This window comes from Hermetia illucens, chromosome 2 (genome assembly GCF_905115235.1).
Source record: "Hermetia illucens chromosome 2, iHerIll2.2.curated.20191125, whole genome shotgun sequence".
NCBI lineage: Eukaryota > Metazoa > Arthropoda > Insecta > Diptera > Stratiomyidae > Hermetia > Hermetia illucens.
In genome coordinates this window covers 27,106,694-27,122,981 of record NC_051850.1, presented here as the reverse complement: position 1 = coordinate 27,122,981, position 16,288 = coordinate 27,106,694, and the positions used below count along the sequence as shown (strand labels likewise).

At 41.8% G+C, this 16,288-nt stretch overlaps 1 protein-coding gene across 2 annotated transcripts in view; it reads right to left on the bottom strand.

The window, feature by feature from the left end:
* The window catches only part of LOC119648012, an 87,663-nt gene that overhangs the window by 46,996 nt on the left and 24,379 nt on the right, over positions 1–16,288 (bottom strand). For both annotated transcript variants that reach the window (XM_038049412.1, XM_038049413.1), the window contains one exon: positions 12,926–12,943. The gene's annotated coding sequence lies outside the window, so the exon portion shown is untranslated. The remainder of the gene's footprint in view (positions 1–12,925; positions 12,944–16,288) is intronic.

Here is a 16,288-nt window from a genome sequence, read left to right as displayed (position 1 = left end):
GCCTACTATCCACGAGTATCGCCACCACGAAGTATTCTGTCCAAAAAATCGTTATTGGAAATTCATTTGCCCACGCATCTTGGATCTATTCAAATTGTACTCACCAACGAGGTCTATTTATAAATTCAGATAGAAACAATCATCTCATTATTCTGAATAGATAATATTCTGTAGAACGTTGTACGAGTACTCACTCAGCATGAATAGTTATTGGCAGGGTTGCGGCGCGACTTCTTACTTTATGGGTCTTTAATTGATGTAAATGCCAGTATCTATGGAATATTTTGAATAAAATTATGGACGTGCGGATGTCCCATTTTAATGTTGAAAGGAGGAAGATGACTACAATTTTAGCAAATGAATAATGATTAGACGCTGTTGTGGTTTGATGGTAGAACTTCCGACCAACATAAGTAATATTGTTTAGTCTAGAAGGTAGGGCAGTGCAAAAGTAAAGGCTACTGAACTTTACTATTATGAATTGTGAGCTATAGTTTTTACTGCAAGGGTGATAGAAGTCAGCCTGAAAGACACAGACTCAATTCTAAAATATTCTCCTGTTGATGATGAGCATGAAGGTCCGGGGCCATGTAGGCATAATCCGCGATCCTCTTCAGACACGGTACCGGTTTCCAATCAGTGCAGATTCAACATTCATACCAGTGAAACCTATTTAACACCTCTGCCGCAATTAAGTGGTACAGCTCCCGATTTGTGAAGTAACTCCACGTATTGAGCTCACAGGGAGCTTAAGCTGCGATATGGGCCAACATGAAACTTCCCAAAGGAAAGCAAGCCAAAAGCACATTCTACAGAAATTTTCCTAAAGTATATGCCCTCGAAGGGCCATCCTGGTTCCTATAATGCCAGATAATCTCCAATGAGGTTTCGTGGCAAAGAATGTGCAATAACCTGTCTACCGGGCTTTTGGTAGCGAGGTGAGCAACTTCGTTTACAGGGTCTCCATTGTACGCCTAGGATCACAATAGAAAAACCTTTTTAAGGTTGACATTCCAAAGGGCTTGATGAATTTCGCTCACCGATAAATGTACAGGACTTTCAGAGGAGGGCAGTACACATCATAACGAGAGTCAGTTAGTTTGGTGATACCCTTCTGCTGAGCCAACTGAACAGCTTGAAGAATACCAACAAGTTCACTGAGATATAATTTAGAAAGAATCGACCTCTTCTTCGTTGGTCAAGAAACAGACGCAGGCAGTAATTGCAAGGAAACCATTGGTTTGTATACTGTTACGCAGGTAGTGAATATAGCATTACAATTGCAGCCCAATTTTGGTCATTCGCTTGAGATTTAGCTCACTCATAAGCTCCCAAGATTGCAGTCTGAGCACCACAGTTGCCAATCGTCCGCATATTGACAAATATTAGCCGAATCAACAAATGTCAAACGTCACTGTCCAATCTTTGGCAGGTAATTATTAATGCCGGACGAGGTGGAAAGTCTTTTTTTTTATGCATAGCTTTTGTGGTTGCTATCGGCAGACAATAGTGGTCTTCAAGAAAGGATCTGTTTTCAACTAGAGTGTCGATAACTTTGACAAAAAAATTGATTAAGGAAATGGGGTTAAATTCTTGTAGTCACAGAGGCCTAGGAATATTTTGTGTCCGGATGATCTTAATCATGATTCATGCCCAAGACGAAGTGAGTTGTAGTCAAATCCGATTCAGAATGTTGACAGCTGAAGCCACTGGTAGTTATGTTCTTGGATGGCGATTGTTTTCCATTACACAACCTCCCACTATCAAGTTTCAGTTAGACATCAGATTTTCGAGAGCTGTTTCCTTGAGTGGTCATATAGTCGCCACCAGAGACAGTCACAACTTTAAAGTTACCAAATATTATAACTTTTGGCAGAGGGGAAGCAGCGTCTAATGAGTTGCCTCTGCATTTGAATTTTTGGATATTTAGCTCAAAAAAAGGGACCACAAATGTGGAAGAAAGTTTCTTCCCAATTGGCCCGATCCGACATCAACTGGATGCGGACTTAGGATTCACTCAATCCTCAAACAAAAAAAGGATATCCTTAAATCCACCAGTGAGTATTGTCCACTGTTAGCCTCTACTTTCTCCCTTTCTTTCTGGCAATTCATGGACTACGCCAAGAGTGAATCGGGCCAGTTTTTGACACCCTGTTCTGAAGTGAAGCTTATTCCATTGAAAGCGTTAGACATAAATCGATAAAAATGGTAGTCGGAAGGCTCACATCTTTGATTTGAGCTATAAGGCTGGACTTTATTTATGACCTTTACCGGCCCGAGTTGTCCTACTGTATTTGTTTTTCGTCTCTGGTTATGATTTAATACAGAAAAAACTTTTTTGGACAATCCAAGTAAGATTTCACTCAATTTCCTTGCTTTTGTCCAGTCCACGAAAATCTCAACAATTTACCCTTAAAGAAAACATGAAAATGATACTGAAAATGATTTTCGACCCTAGACCTTGATAATCCATACGACTTTAGTCTGAATAATGGTCCAGGTTATCTGCTATTGAATAGACCAACAAGGCTTAGAAACTGTGCAAACCGCGCCTCTAGATTGTACTGCCTTTATCTCTGTTTTGGTAAAGCCATTTCACTAAAGTTCAAGATTTTCTGTTATAATTTGTTGGTCAATTTGACTATTAATTACTTTCTACTTCATGGTTGAACAAAGTTGAATATTTTATAAAATATTTGGAACGTGAAGACACGGCCAGAAAAAGCAAGACAATAAAAAATACGGCTGATAAAAGATTTGATAAAAAATATAGCATGGCGGTCAAATTAAAACCAGTCGTCACCTATCCACTTCACAATCCAAGGATTGAGGGCAAGATATGCAGCCCTAATGAGGGTTTACAAAAAAAGAATTATATATAAGTCCTGATGATCATCGAGTGACTTTTCAGGCGTGAACTCTGATCGATGATGTCACGACAATACACACATCAGACTAGGCTTCGGCCAGAGATAAGAGGCTTTTGTACCAACAATGGATGCCCGGGCGAGATATGGATTTTCCGGCACCAACTTTTAAAAGTTGATTAAAAGTTGGGATGTCTTCAGGTCCTTACTAAAGTAGGTTTAGATTGAACGGCGATTGTTGTGCAATTGATGGCCTGGAAAAGTTGCCAACCATGAACATTGAAAGGATTTTGCACGAACTTCATCTGGTATTCTATTCTAAAACATAATCCATAGTTATAAAATGTTTCAGAAACTTTATAAAACATTTGACCACTATTCACATCCTCAAGAATCCACGCCAGCGGCTTCAAAAATTGTTCTCACGAAACCCCCATCACAAAAGTATCAATAAGAACCATGGATTTATTTGAAAAGGAATCCGCTAATCACAACCACAATGCACTGCGCCCATTATCGGCCTAAACTGTTCAACTCCTGCCTAAGAACATGCAAATCCTTTTACTCTTTTTGTTCAATAAAATCATCACTTCATTATTGCCTTTTAGGCCCTGAACTACTTATTATTGTCAGCTAGAGAGATTATTGAAATTTCTCCGGCTAAAAAGATTCTTGTTGTGTGCGCAGTGCGGTCTCACATACAACTATCCGAACATAGCTGAGTTATATGCAATCCCTCTCATAAACCACTAAATTGACTGTGTCGTTATTATTATTCTGCCCGTCCTGTTTCTTCATTGCTCATCTAGTTGTTCAAAGTGACAGCAATAGCATAACATCAAACGCAGGGAATTACAATGTTTATTATTGCAAATTTAATTATTAATTACTATTGGTAGATTTGGGAGATATAAAGATCTGTAAAGACTTCTTTGAGCGAATTTTAGATAAAAATATTACAACTGTTAATTTCATTCTTTGTTGATTCTGGAATGGGATAGCGTAACTAGGAATTTTGGGCAGAGGGGATCAATGAGATGAAGTGCTGTAAAAACAGAGAAAGCTGAGGATTTCCGGATGTATTTCTTCCATGACAATAGAGTAGCAAGGGAAGGGAAGCACGCGGATTCTTTGCGAGCAGAGGTTAAAGAGGCTCAGTGATAGTTAAATATTATTTTCGGAAAAGGACATACGATTACCGCCTATCTCAGCAGTTTGAAACTTATTAATTCCAATGCTATTTAAAGAATTTGAGACTTATATAACCATTTTTTTCTTCTTCATTTCTCGGCTTTTCACAGGTTTTATTTTTGGATAGATTATTTTGTAAACTTGAACCTACATCAAATGAATGACATATCTCCCGAAATGTATCTGCAGGAAACTCCTGACCATACAGAAAAGGAAACATAAAACGTAAACGAAGTCAAGCATGGACATTATGTTTGCGTACACGCTTGTTGGTTGCAAGCACTACATGAGGACAAAGCCAAGACGATTCAACGTCTGTAAACACGTTGAATTCAATTCGTGTCAATCTATTTCTGGACGTGGAATTCATGCCACCGTTCTGAGGAATCAATCCATTCCCGTCGACAAGGAGACATCACCCACTCACCAGAAATTGTGTTAAGATTTCACGAAATGACATCAGCACCGAACCATGCATCTTTCCTGCACATGCGAACATGTCTCCGCGACCAATTAAGTTGTTTAATTTGTTGATTAATTGAATTATTTCTCTTATTTGGAAGAGGAATTCTTGTCAGTCACTCGCTGAGGAGCTTATTTGGAGAAAAATGCAGTTAATTGGTGTTAGAAACACTCAGGGGAATTCTAGGCGCATATGGGAGTTACTAAAAAGGAAAATAAATAAATCATTGGCTTCAGACAACTCGTAGTCAACGGGAGACTATATGTTCGTATGTTACCTGAGAGAGAGCACGTGGGAAAATTAGATCAAATAAGATAATAATAATAATCAATGCTTTGAAAACCCAGAAATATTGTAAACATTATCTGCAGAGAGCTCGTCCAGCGGCATTGCGAATAAGGTATGAATTGGCGTAGGTGTTCGGAATGTTGAAATCCAGGAAAATGAACATAATTATGTTGTGACTGTGAGGAATGTTTGGAATTGTTCAAAACAGGATATTACAATGAGCCTATCAGAGATATGAATGCTGAAGTCATCACTCTTCATATGTCTTGATACATATTCGGCCGTTATGACCTGAACCAACAGAGTCCTGAATAGAGTCGAAGGAAATGTACATCTACCTATCATTATTTACTTCCCTCGGTAAAACATGGTGTTTTCTAATTCCATTTACCCCATTCTACGCATGAATTCTTACAAAGTGAAATTGTTAATTTAATTTCAAAAAAGTTGACTGGCGGTTTTGTCCAGGGCAGAGGCAACTCATCAGACGCCGCCTCATCTCTGTTCTGGGAGCAGCGTGATCGAAAATAGCGCAAGTGTTCATCGTTCCATTTAAATATAATCGCAAACACGACAATATAATTCGCACTCATGTCGCGTTTGCGATTATTTCGGACACGTTCCCAGGGCAGAGGTGAGACAGCGTCTGATGAGCTGCCTCTGCCCTGCACGAAACCGTACTCCTGAGGAAACGGTTTGACGAATCGCGTTGCATTAAAGACTTGCGGAAAGCTCAAGATCTACTCGAAATTGATGACCCCGAAGAACTCGTCGGATTGGAGCAACGAAAACCTGCGACCACGGTCCGAGCTGTCAAAGTACCACCGTCGGACATTTTCGTTGCTCTTTCCTCGAATTCGAGGCTCTACCTAACAACCTTGCACGCTGGTGTGTCTGCAATTTTTGCAAAAGTCCACTACCTTCCCGGTGATATTTGGATATTTTCACCCAATTCGCGCTTTAAATCTTGTGTGTCGTCAGCGGCGATGAGAACACGAACTAGGTGCGACTGTCCGGTTCTCGGCATCATATAATTTGACAGCAAATTGATTGCAGCCAGTTCGGCGAGACAAACTCAACAACCAGCTGACTTCAACAACGTCGCCGCAGGGAGCTACAGCCCAGTCAAGGATTAATTAGACGCTTAGGAGCCCCAACCTCAAGAAAGAAAAAGCTGCCACTGCAAGCCACCGAAGGAAAATTTAAGTTTTGAGTATTATCTGAGTTATTAGTATTATTTCATTTTTATACAAATAATTTTAAACCACCGCAAGACACATCATTTATACGCTTTTAGAAATTCTTCGCTCTTGTGGCGAGTTTCTTTTCATTTTGCGTTTCGTTCGTGCGAGCATTTGTGAGTGCGGCCTGCCGTGGTCAAAGTAGGGCCTCAGAGAATTCGCTATCGTCGCAGCTTCGACAAAAACTCATTGCGGAAAATCAGCTTTAGATATGTCGTTCGACAATAAAGACGCGGCAGGCCCATCGGACCCTCAGGTGATCGTCCTCGCTATGCGCGTCCCTCCTTTTTGGAGGACAGGCACTCCTCCAAAAGTTCAGCCAGATTACTACCGAATGTAGTCTCTCTAAACCGGTGAAGCACAATATGCAGCACCACATTAACACTACTGGTTCCCCTATCTTCTCGAAAGTGCGGCCCCTACCACCCCAGAAGGTGGCTATTGTGGAGAAAAGAGTTTGAACAACTTATGCAACAGGATATCTGCTGATCTTCGGAAAACTGTTGGTCTTCCCCAATCCATATGGTCCCTAAGTCAAACGGCGAATAGCGCCCCTGTGGGGATTATAGAAGGCTAAACGCGCAGACTGTTCCAGACCGATATCGTATTCCACTCATCCACGACTTTGCGCATCATCTCGCAAACTGCCGAATCTTTTCGACCTTCAATTTAACCAAGGCGTATCACCAAATCCCTGTAGCTCCAGAAGACATTCCAAAGACGGCACCTTTGGACTGTTCGAGTTCGCACAGATGACTTTCGGGTTGTGCAATGTGGCGTAAACCTTTCAAAGGTTCATTCACTCGGTCCTGCGAAACCTCGACTTCTGTTTCGTGTATGTGGATGATGTTTTGGTCGCTTCTTCCACTGAGTCTGAGCACTTAGCCCATCTCGAGTGCATTTTTCAACGTCTCATTTTTCCTGACGGAATACAGCCCGGCCCAGACAAGGTGCAAGCGATCTCAAGCCTCCCGCGTCCGGTAATCTGGGCGGAAAGAACCGAGCTCAGCACACAAGCCAGGGAATTACACAAGCTCCAAAGATTGGCTTGTGTTTGTATCAGTGGAACAATGAGGGCATGCCCAACGGCATCCCTGGAGGTTCTTCTGAGATTAACCCCTCTCCATCTGCACATACAGATGCAGGCAACCTGAGCAATATGCAGGATGACCGGGAGTATCATTGAGGCGGGGAGCTGCTTAAACCGAAGGAAGAGGGATATTCTTTCTAGACGGTATCCCGAATTACTGATACCAAGGGATAACATGACAACGACGTTTCACTTTGATGAGCAGTTTGAAACACGTTGGAATAACAAGGTAAACTGGGAGAGCATGGCTGCTACATGCGGCTTAATCGAGCAACTGATTACTTGGTACACTGACGAATTCCTCATAGCAGTAGGAACAGGTGCCGGTATCATTGGTGCAAGGAAAATGTACTTTGAGCCAATGGGTAGGTACACTAGCATATTCCAGGCGGAAATATACACCATAGACAGATGTGCCCCCTTTAATCTCCAAAGGAACTACAGGAGGCAGAACATTGCTATTCTCACCGATAGCCAAGCAGCGATCAAGGCACTTAGGTCCAACCAGGTGAACTCTAAACTGGTATGGGAATGCCTTAAGAGACTGAATACACTCGGCTCGTCCAACAAGGCCTGGATACTTTGGGTTCTAGGCCATGGTGGGTTGGAAGGCAACGAGGCAGCGTACGAATTAGCCAAGAAGGGAGCAGGGATGCCTTTATACGGGCCAGAACTCTTCTGTGGAATCGGAAACGGTTTCATGGCTACGACACTAAGAAATGAAGAGGAACGGTTGAGGGAACTATACTGGGCGGGCCTACCAAGGATGGAGCAGTATAGGGTGCTTATTGGGGGATAATACGCACAAAGGATTACTTAAACCTCACCAAAAAGAACCTCCGAATCATAGTGGGAATTCTCACTGGTCACTGTCGGCTAAACTATCACCTAGGGAAGCTAGGGATATCTACGGATTCTGCCTGCAAGTTTTGTGAGGAGTGTGACGAAACCTCTATATACGTTCTGGGGCAGTATCCGGCATTTGGCTAAAGTAGGTCGAGGCATCTGGGAGAACACTTAATACCAGATGCAAAGTTGAAAGATCTGGAAGTAGGGAACATACTAAAGTTCCTAACGGTTATAGGCCTATTCTAAAAGAAGGTTCAAATGAATCACCCTATATACGAGTTACATGCCTGCCATAATATAGAATGTCTGTCTTTTCATATTATGACAGGCAGTAAATCGATTTTTATTTTCAAAAAATGTTAAAAACAGTGTCTTAAGCAAAAAATCCACTTGCTCGTAAGTGTGAAACACACAACTGAAAATCGCAGCCTATCTCTACTACTTTTAGCTGCTTAGCACCCGAAACTACTAAGACCTTTTTCTCCAACGTGACTTGTCTTATCGCATTGGGTGGCCTGAGCGAAAGTTCTGCAATTAGCCGAAAGAGCAAAGCCTACCCACAAGAATCTTCGTAACGAAAAGCGTTAACCTCGAATCCAAACGTTTAAATCCAACTCTCAAAATATTGTGGGCAAATGAAATTTTCGCAAATCATTGCTTCCATGACCAAAAAACTTAGCAGAGTAAACACAAAGGTTATCGACGAATGACCCTCGGTTGGAAGTTATAATGGTTGGAAATCATTCTTGTCAAAGTGATGTCACTCATTCTATTCGCTTCGATTCACATCGCATTTCCACTCTCCTTCAGCCCCCGCCCGCGGTTCTTTCTCCACACTCCTCACCTGGATCTAAGCCCCAGGTAAGCCCCGGCGTAATGCTCCATTGTAGAACTAAACGAAAAGAGGGAAAGTTAATTACCTGTAGAAAAATAATGTTATGCGTTCGTTGAATTCGGTTTATTGTTGTTCAGTGTCTGTCTGTTCTCCCTGTTCTGTTATGCACGGCGTGACGGCGTTCATTTTTGTGCCTCATGTTTTAGTAGGAATTGTTATTATTGCGGTTCGTATCTTTTTTCTAGCCCCTCTCCAAGCGGCTGGAACTGAGTTAGATTCCGAAATGACTTGCGTTGGCTTGAGTGATGGTATCTCGGTACTATGGAGTTACTGGATCCACATACATACTCGTCCGTTAAAGAATCTTTTTTAACATACGTTCATGGGATAGTGGGATCAGAGATGGCACTTTGTGGAGTCCGCCATCAAACTCCATTCGGGGTCTTTCCTTGGGTGTTGTATTGTCTTGAGTCACGCACGTTGCGTGACAAAGCGATAATTTTGTGCGACCTAGAAGTGTTGCTCTGAAGAGGATGGCGATGCTCACACTATTCTGGGAAATTCGAGCTTATCGCTAATATCTTGGCTTTTCACGCTGACTTCAGTTGGTCATTGGTCCGACATCTCAGCCCGAATGGGGATTGCAAAACGGAATCTCGTTTTCATTAGAGTACGAAGCGTATCGCTCCACAGTTCATTAGCAAAGTAGCGCACTGCAATCCATTTGGGCCGACTCTCCGCTAATTAACGTCTTCAAAACAAGCAACAATTGGCTTATGAAAACACATCTACTATCGCCTAAACAATAAACTTTTATTATTCGCGGCGAGTTAGCCACAAGATATATTTTCGTCTTCGCTGGTGAGTAAGATCTCGGGATGTCGGTGGAGGTTCTGTGAACAGGCGGGTCTCCTTCCGACCATATGGAAGCGCGGAGATGAAAGCGGGCCACGGTACATACAACAATTCGTGATAGTTCTGCAACTGAACAATGATGTCATCATTGGAGCTCATACCACCACGGAGCTCAGCCAAATGTGCATATACCCAAGAAACCTGTTGAGCTTGTTAATTTGATGGGAGCAGAATGTGCTTCGCGTAGAGTACATTTGCTGACCTAATATCACGTCCAGTTAGCCGTGTTTATGCGGAAGATACTTGGGCCAGAACTTGTTTCGGACACACCCAAACTAAGTCATCCTTTTTTACGGACTCATTCCATTGGAACTCCACATACGATGGCTGTAAGCGGGCTCTAAGGAGCAGACTAATGCCATTCGACTCCCAAGCAACTGCCGCCCTATCATGGATCGCATTAACGACCGGAAAGGTTACACAACAACTGGAAGCAGTCTTTAGCCGAGTAAAACTTGATTCGTGAGAACGACAAAAAAATGGAGTCTTTTTTGCTATTCCTTTATTATAACGATGTATGCTCTCCTTGGCGGCTGCTCAACGGTGGCAAGCTCCGTTTTCATTTAATTGGATTGCGTGCTGATGTTGGGTAGTTTCGAATCGAATGGGAGCGTGCAAATTTGTTTGTATCACGTCATCATTAGGAAAAAACTGACGACAGGCCTACAGGCGATGGTTGCCAATGCCAATGCCATTCCAATAAATTCGACTTACATTCCTATAAAGATGTAGTGCGGCACATATGAACATATGTAAGCAGTAATTGTCTGTTAGAATTACTAAATGGCTAACAAGATCGATGGGAGTGAAGAATAACGGTGGATTGATGGTTTCTTTAGATATTGGAGGGTTTTGGACCACAAATATCTTAGTTGGAAGATGACTACGCCTCCAGCTAAGAATCTTCAATTTGGGATAAGATTTTCGATAGATACGATGGACGAACAGTTGCTTTATTACAGCCAAAGAAAATTAAGTCTTAACTTTTTAAATAGAGAATCGAAGAATGCATTGGAGTGAACATACACGGTCGCGTTTTCTATCCAAATTAAAAACCAACCAGCAATCAATAAAGCTTCAACAATTCATAGAATGCTTCAGGGGTAAGCTATAATAAGCTGCGAAAGCAGAGTTATCTAATAAGGCACCGGGAAAAGTTAGCGTAAAGCGCAGCTCTGGAATGTCCCTGTAGGAGTTAGGTAACGCCGTAATATTGCAAATGAAACCCAGCAGAACTTGCTAAGATTGGTAATGTGTTTTAATGGCCGGACACTCCAACAGATTTTAAGGAATTGGAATTAGAATGTTATGAACCGCTGCATCTAGATCCAGGCCTATAGAAGCAGTGGCTGATAAGCGACGTCGCCAATTCGATAGATACTTGGAGAAGGTCAGAGAACATCTTTCTCACGTCGCCTTGACACTGAAAATCGCAAACATGTCAACATGTCACAATCTGTGCGATAGGAGAGAAAGTAAAGGGTTTCAATGACTATGAAGCTTGTGGTAGCCGATTTAAGAATAGGATTAGTTGCGAAACCTGAATCTAAACGATAATCACACCCCAAACTCGGGTGTTGGCTCTGAGTAGAGGTTCGCGAAACATCATCTTATTAGATAATGTGATAGCATATCACTTGATATTGCAAAGTCAAGTAATATCACAAACATTACTTTTCATAACCCTAACCTTGTATTTGTATTTGTATCATCAACATCAAAAATTAACATTCGGCATCCAATAGGATCACATAACACTTACCACTAGAATGATTTGCCCTAAATTTTTTTACATTTATAGCGTAATTTATATGACAGCGCTAAATAATTATGAATCGATCCTTTCATGCAAGAGAAGAAAAAATCAAAAGATCCGATATACTAGATAGTACGTACAATATTTTCACATTCGCGAACGGACATTACTTCACATAGATGTTATCTATGATTGATAATAGCCATAATATTATAAATTAATTTATTAAAGCCAAAAATTTCCATCCCCGTATTCACATGTACCCGAAATCAATTTCTAGCCCAAAGGAAGTCCAAAGTCAGTTTGAAGGCAGCCCAAAACCAGCCACAACAAGAAGCGATACTCAACATTCGATAATTGCCGCCGCCATCTGTACTACGAAGAGCGGTAATGTTAGATGATGATTTGAAATGTAATATCACATTACAAAACATTACCTATTGCAAAAGTAACATCACCATCATTTTTGTGATGTTAGGTAATGTAATGATGTTTTAATGACTGATTATGGTTGGGCCACGCTCGGCGCATCATTGTACTTTAAGCCGATATCACTTTTGTGATATTACGTACATTACCTAGCCATCTCCATTAGTGTGGCAAAACCGACTCATCAGAGGGGTTAAGATGTGGCCGAGAACGGGAACTCTGAATATCAGTAGTTCTCCGGTTTCGAATAACGCGTAAAAAGTATTGAAAGAAGTAGGAAAAATACACTTACTGTATGACACTACCTATCTTCGACTCAAGCTATTGGCAAACTGGTTCTGGGCAAATGGTTCTGAGTGTTGGCCGACTATAAAAGACAGTTAACGTCGTCTTGCGGTAATGGAGACGAAGATGTTGCGTCGGACTAGTGACTAGTGACGATATCCGTGATCGTTATGTGGTTGTACCGATCGTGGAAAACTTACGAGAGGCGTCTTCGATGGTATTGTCACGCAATTCGCACTAACGAGAATCCACTTGCCAAGATTGGCCTGAACATCGAAGTCGATGGTAAACGACAGGCAGGCCGAAACAACGGTGGATTGATACGCTGGATGAGGATTTAAAGGCCTCGAGATTGCATCCAGATCATGAATTTGATAGAGCCAAATGGCGAAACCGATCACGACGAAACGACCTCGCTTGTGAACGGGACACAGGCTGAAGAAAAAGAATCCATTGAGTCTCTAAAACCAGCGCTTGGGATTGATAAAAATAATAATTCCATAAAAATAGGTAAGAATTGACCTTCAGGACAAATCCATAGATGTCATTATCATCGTTCTGCCAGCAAATTATGAAAAGGGTTAGTCTAGATGTGTGAAGTAAAATTGTTTATCAAACCCACAAGGATATTAGAAAAAACGAATAAGATGAAGATGCTTTAAATATGAACGCCAATGTTTTATGTAATGTCGTATTTTATTGATGACCTTACTTACCATACATATAACGAATATCTGTAATAAAGAAAAAAAGAATTAATAATAGGACTATGGATACCAATGTCTAAACTATTAGGTTTATATAATCAGACAATGGATGTATACTTTACTGGGTCGCTGATCTCTGTGGCATCAAGCACCATTTGGAATGCATCAACACATTTTTGCACAACCATGAGGCCTACCATGTTCTTTCACATTGTATTCGCTTTAACTGTCTGACTGAGATGGAGTGGTTGCACTTCAGGAAAGTAACGTATACTGCTGCTTCTCCAAAAGGGTTATCGTGGATTTTGGTTATTTAGGTAAGTGTGCGCAACGGAATTTTCCTCCAGAATAGAAAAGACAACCTTCAAAGTCTTTAATAAGTCAAAGGTCATAGCCTATTTTCTATGTAAAATTCAGCCGCGTCTGGACCTCCAGAGAAGACTACATTCCATACTGAATAGAATACTGGTACCATTACCTTTAGTTATCGTCCTTTGTTAATAGGTGACTTATCCAATGCCATTTCTGTTTTCAAAGCAATATGTCTACGGGCATTTCGCCAGTACGGTTGGCTCAAAGGACTACACTTTGGATTTCAAACTCCGTGAAGATTGTTGTACCGTCATATGCTGCTCTAAAAAAAGGAATTAATTTCTCCAGAATGCACCTCCTGCGCACAGCACTTCAAATACAACCCCTGTCAATAACACCGGATTCAAACTTGTTCCCGATTGATTCCAATAACACAGTTAATCAATAAAACAAGGAATACCGGTTTTGTGTTAATCTTATGTGAGAAACTTTCTACGCACATTTTTCCATTCGTATATGGCCAAAATATTCCTTCGTACTTTTTTCAAACTACATATTACAGACGTAGATATTATGCTCATCCTAAACAAACAAACATTGCCTATTACCGAATACTATACTTATATAGGCGGTCAAAGGGTAGTATAGGCCCCAGGGCGAAACGTGGATTGAGCATAAAACCTGGGAAAAGCCTGCTGAACCAACACCAACAGCTCTACTACCAAACCCTATCTCCACCTCCACGTGATGATCGCTGGGAGACCTTTATTCATGAAAAACTGCAGACGGAGAAGGACGAAGGCGAGTCTCCCGCGCCTAAAAACCGAACAAAATGTACCAATTGGTCCTTCAGGTTGGGGGTTCGGTAGGACTGACAATCCTACACGGAAAACCGATGTTACGAAGCCACGAAAGGGGCCTCGGACAGGATGGATTTTACAACGACAACGGATTAACGATTTGCGCATTTTCTCATGGAACGTGCGCTCTCTGTACAGACTGAATGATGCTGGGCAGCTAGCCGATACCCTGTTCTAATATAAGGCTGATGTAACAGCGTTGCAAGAGATGCGATGGATAGGGACCGGTTTCCTGGAGAAGAGCCGCTACACCATGTATTATAGTCTCCAGATGGGACCACTTTCAACTAGATTGACCACGTGCTGATTGAACGCCGCAATCTCTCAGCCTTGATGAATATCAGAACATGTAGGGGGGCCAATATAGACTCGGACCACTATCTCGTTGGCATGGTGCTCCGAACTGGAATTACGACTCCACCTACAATTCCCTCTGACAATCAGATCGTAGTGAATACTGAAGCTATTCAGAACACAGCCCTCCGCGCCACCTATAAGAGGGAAATGGATGCCGCAATAACAGCAGTCAATAGAGATCCTGGAGATGAAGTATCAACAAATAATCTTCGCAACCACTTCTAAAACGTTATCATTGCTACGACCACAAAGATGTTTGGCCCCAGTCGCAAAAAAAGTTGGAACGGCTGGTTTGACGATGAATGTAAGCTAACTACGAACGAAAGAATGCCGCATACCGAGTAATGTTGTTTCTCCGTCGAGCGGAGAAGCGACTTCACAGACGGAAAAAGAAGCCTGGGAGAACCAACAGGTCTGTGAACTCGAAAAGTACAGGGAGCAACCGCACCAGGCGTGCAAGGTCAGCTAACAGAGCCTATTTCAGCTTACAAAAACTGTTTCACTCGAAATGTCTCACCATAAGGTCAACTCTTACTACACAAGACTATGATCTTGCCAGTCCTTATGTACTCCTCGGAGACTTGGGTTCTTAGCAAAAAAAACTGCGAATTCTTAGCCGCGTTCGAGAGAAGATTCCTCCGAAGAATTTTTGGCCCCCTAAATGAGGATGGACTATTCCGTAGCCTACATAATGACGAAATCTTTGAGCGATACCATGACCGTCGGTTTGTGGATAAAATCCGGCTCAATAGATTACGATGGGCGGGTCACTTAATCCGTATGGATGAGGATGATCCAGCCCGGAAAGTCTATAAGGGTAATACCTATGGTAGAAAAAGAAGACGAAGCAGATCCTGCCTGAGATGGAGCGATGGCGTAGGTCAGGACGCCAGACAGCTTTTAGGGATGTCGAATTGGTGAACCTCGGCGCAAATCGGGGTGCCTGGAATTCCTTATTAAGGCATGCCTGGACCGGATACCGGTTGTTGTGCCGTTGATGATGATTGCAAACGAACGAAACATTATGAAAGCGGAAGAAGCTTATGCTGACACCTAAAACACCCATTTAGGCAAGTCATCCTCTTACTGTGCCGTACGTTTTTCAAGCAATATGGGTGATACTCGGAGGTTCGGTTCGAAATTTTCTTGGCAGGCCAGAATGGAAGCAAGCACCCACATAATTTTGACCCTGGCCCAGAATTTCTCTCTACAACCTTGCTCAGCAAGTGATATATCTGACTGCTACTGCTGATGTGCCATTCGCCTAAATAAGCCGCCTAAATGAAATAAAGATAATTTCAAATGATTTGTAACTTCTTAAATAAATTTCGTTCTGATTCTGTAGATCTCAACTTAGCTTCACGAAAAACAACGGTTCCGCGCAGCTTTGACAACCGAATCATTATCCCCATGCCCCCAATGAGTATGATAAGCTTGTCCCCATACAATTCCAGAAGATTGGGATTTAGGAATATAATAATTTACATATGAAATGAGCTCTACCCAAAAGCACAAAAGCGGAATGGGCGTGTATTGAGTTTGAAACAACGAATTCGATTATGTATTCATTTACGAAAAATGTGTGCGAATATTGTGCCCGTTTCAGCGATTGAATATTAATAGAAAATATGCAAATATTTGGTAAACCCGAATATAATGAGAAAATTCTAGAACCAACATCTTTCGTTACCCAGAAACATTTTGAAAAATTATGCTTTAGACATTTAGAAGCAATAGATACAGAGCGTATCTAAATAGCTGAGATGTATCCCCACAAGTAATAGGTAAACTATCAATTGGAAGTCCGAAACTGTTGATCAAGATTGCAAGATCGGCGATCCCA